Source organism: Vombatus ursinus, unplaced genomic scaffold (genome assembly GCF_900497805.2).
Source record: "Vombatus ursinus unplaced genomic scaffold, bare-nosed wombat genome assembly UNPS02015106.1, whole genome shotgun sequence".
Lineage (NCBI taxonomy): Eukaryota > Metazoa > Chordata > Mammalia > Diprotodontia > Vombatidae > Vombatus > Vombatus ursinus.
In genome coordinates this window covers 1,428,693-1,432,669 of record NW_020954884.1, presented here as the reverse complement: position 1 = coordinate 1,432,669, position 3,977 = coordinate 1,428,693, and the positions used below count along the sequence as shown (strand labels likewise).

Below are 3,977 nucleotides of genomic sequence, written 5' to 3'. Positions count from 1 at the left end.
GAGACTCTAAGTGGAGAAATGATTAGTATAAAGGCGTGCACATCAGTAATGGCAGGGTAAGGAATAGAAGCTCTGTGTCTTTTAGTTTGGCATAGTAGAACAAATGCTGGGTTTGGAGTCAGAGGACCTGAGTTCAAATCCTGGCTCTGCCACTTGCAGAACTGGAACAGGCCATTTAAATTCTTTGAGCCTCAGTTTCCTCATTTGTTGAATAAGGAGGACTTGCACGGAACGATTTTTAAGGTCTCTCCTAGTCTTAGACCTTATAATCTCAGTTCTGTATTGCAACAAATGAACAAAGTCTTGCTTATTGTTGCTTTGTTGTTCCCCCACCCCTATTTGTTTTTCAGTCATAATGCTGCTTGCTAATTTGATTTTAAAAGCTTCATTTTCCCCTTTCAATGTTTTTACCCTTTTTAGCAAACTGTTTTGTTAATGAACATAAAGAAGATTTTAGAATAGCATGTTGATAACTCATACCCTTTGACATAGCAATACCACTATTAGGTCTGCTTCCCAAGGTGATCAGGGAAAAAGGGAGACTATATGTTCTAAAAAATTCATGTCAGCACTCTTTGTGGTGGCAAAGAATTGGAAATTGAGGGGATGCCCATCAATTGGGGAATGGCTGAACAAGTTGTGGTATATGATTGTGCTGCAAGAAATGAGCTGGTTGATTTTAGGGAAACATGGAAAGACTTATATGAAATAATAAAGAGTGAAATGAGCAGAACCAAAGGAATTTGGATACAGTAACAGCAATACTGTTTGAAGAATAATTGTGAAACACTGAGGTATTTTGAGTATTATAAATATTCAAATCAGCTACAAAGATGGTGAAGAAAGATGGTATTCACCTTCAGAGAAAGAACTGATAAATAGAAGTATGCATAGTATGGTTTTACATCTCTATATACATATATTTACATATATATGTATATATACACATATGCATATACATTTACAAATCTATACACATATATGTGTGGATTTGTGTCAAATGGTGGCCTTTCAAGTGTGGATTGGGAAGGGGAGGAGGAAGACAGTTTGGAACTTAAAATGTAACAAAGATAAATAAAATTAAATTTAAAAGAAAGAATAGCATGTTGAGTTATTTTTTTCATCTATCGGTACATCCTAAGGCTGAGAGTGGAGGGATCAATGGCCCAAATCTCTGTGTTGTCAGACAAACAAGCTGAGATGACACTTAAGATGCCTCATTATTCTAATGTTTTTGTGTCCATGTGGTCCTTATAGATTCCCTGAACATTTTTTCCTTATGTTCTTTACATCCCTCTTATCTCATTACCTAAATTACGCCCATCATTTATTTTCTTCCTTCTCTCTTCTGTCACTGTCCTGGATACTAGATCAAGAAAACCCAATACATATAATAGGGCCCTGGAACGCTAGAACAATCAGAAGCACATAAGGATTGGTGGGAGCTGAAGCTGGCACTGATGTGGGAGTCAGGTATAAGGTGTTGGGAAAAGCCCCAAGAGACGGATCTGAGAGGATGCGATGGCCATGCTTCACTTCAACTTGATGAAGGACAATGGAGTTGTGGTGTCCGTTGGGCAGGGGTCATGGCTAAGGTTTTAAGATAAAATGAGATCACTGTAGATCTCACTGGGAGCTTAGAATGAACCCTAAGGGGAAGGATCTTCCCTCCCTGAAATGTTGCTAAATTATCATAGTGAGAAAGTGATTGAGAAAGAAAAGATGAACAAGTGGCCGGAAGAGTAAGAGAACCATCTAAGCCAGTGGCTTGAGAACCAAGACCACTGAAGTGTGATAGAAAATAATCTATGGTATTTCTGCCTTCCATTTTTTCTTTTGGTGATGGTGTGAATGCTTATGTGGCATATAGAGTAACAACAAACACTTCTCTATCCATCTTCAATAAGAATGAATTTTCAGTTAAAAGAAGGTTTAGCGGCTTTCTTGGATTGCACAGCAAATTAGCCACAAAGTACTTAAATGTTGGTTATTTTGTGCCTCCAGCTCCAGAGAAGAATATTACAGGCATGACCAAAGTGAAAGTTGGGAAAGAAGATTCATCACCCACTGAATTTGTAGAAAAAAGGAGAGCAGCCCTTGAGGGGTGTCTAAAACATGCAGTGAAATATCCAACATTGCTTCATGATCCTGATTTAAGGCAGTTCCTAGAGAATTCTGAGTTGCCGAGAGTGGTTAATACTTGGGCTCTGAGTGGAGCACCAATGTCGAGGATGGCGAAGAAGGTTGCCAGCACTGTCAATAAAACGACAATCAAGTTGAATGAATTGGATGCATGACTTGAGGAAGGCAGCAGCAATTTGAGAACCTGAATCAACAACTTTGAAAATTTCATGCCAGTGCCGAAGCCCTGGTCTGTCACAGAAAAGAACTTTTAGCCAACTCAGCTGATTTTGCAAAAGTGCTGCCATGTTAGGTAATTCTGAGGTTCATACTGCTTTATCTAGAGCTTTGTCCCAGATTGCCGAGATTGAAGAGAAGATTGACCAGTTACATCAGGAACAAGCTTTTGTTGACTTTTACGTGTTTTCGGAACTACTTGGTGACTACATTCATCTTACTGCTGCAGCAAAAAGTGTGTTTGATCATTGAATGAAATGTTGGCAGCAATGGGATGATGCTTAGATTTCTTTGCAGAAAAAAAAAACAAACAAAATGCTAAGCTGAAGCAAAAATGGTGCTTGCCGACTAACCAGATAAAATACTGCAGGCAAAAATGAAATCAGGGAGTGGGAAGCCGAAGGTCAGCAAGGAGAGAGAGAGACTGACCAATCTCCAAAACTATTTGAAAGGAAATTGGAAGATTTGAGAAGAAATGAGTGAAAGACTTTAAAACTGTTGTTATCAAGCACTTGGAATCATTAGTACAAACTCAACAACTGATGAGGCATTCCTACTTGAAGCCAAAACTGTTGCCTAGCAAAGTGACTTCAAATCAGAAGATTCTCTGGCTATTTTTTCTCAGTTATGCTAAATTCCACAATGAAATCACTTTAAAATCATCTAAATAAACCGTGATATATTTTATGAATGAACATGTGGCTTTTCTATAAACTGACATTTTATTAATAAGCTGCATGTTCTGACCCNTCACTTTAAAATCATCTAAATAAACCGTGATATATTTTATGAATGAACATGTGGCTTTTCTGTAAACTGACATTTTATTAATAAGCTGCATGTTCTGACCTTCTTTAAATCAAGCGGACCGTGGCATGACATTCTGCAGTACTTTGCTGAATTGAACACTGTTGTGTCTTAATGCTTGCACTAAAAAGTGCATCGCAAGGCCAGAAAGTATTACAGTATTTTTTCTTTACAATGTGTTTTATTATTACTATTACTGTTATCTGACCTCTTTATATCAAATTATAATTGCATTGATTAATGTTCACTTATGAGTTCCTGTACAGAATTATGATTTTGTGATTACAATAGTAAAAGGTTGTACCTTGTGAAAAAAAAAAAATGTGGGCAGCTAGGTGGCACAGTGGATATGGTGCTGGGCCTGGACTCAGGAAGACATAAGTTCAAATCCAGTCTCAGACACTTATTAGCTGTGTGCCCCTTGGCAAGTCACTTAACCGTGTTTGCCTCAGTTTCTGAGAAGGAAATGGCAAACCACTCCAGTATCTTTTCCAAGAAAATCCCAGATGGGGTCATGAAGAGTCAGACGTGACTGAACAACAAAAATTATGTTTACGTTGAACCAGCAGATGAAGTCTAAAATTACAAATAACCTTGGTCTCCATCAGGCGACACACAGCAACATAAATATTACAAAAAGTTGACTATGACTGAACATTTTTTGGGACAGCTACGTGGCACAGTGGATAGTGCACCAGCCCTGGAGTCNCAGGCGACACACAGCAACATAAATATTACAAAAAGTTGACTATGACTGAACATTTTTTGGGGCAGCTACGTGGCACAGTGGATAGTGCACCAGCCCTGGAGTT

At 38.4% G+C, this 3,977-nt stretch overlaps 1 pseudogene; it reads left to right on the top strand.

Annotated features, from left to right (window-relative positions):
- Positions 1-3,977, top strand: part of LOC114031243 — a 68,472-nt pseudogene that overhangs the window by 63,359 nt on the left and 1,136 nt on the right.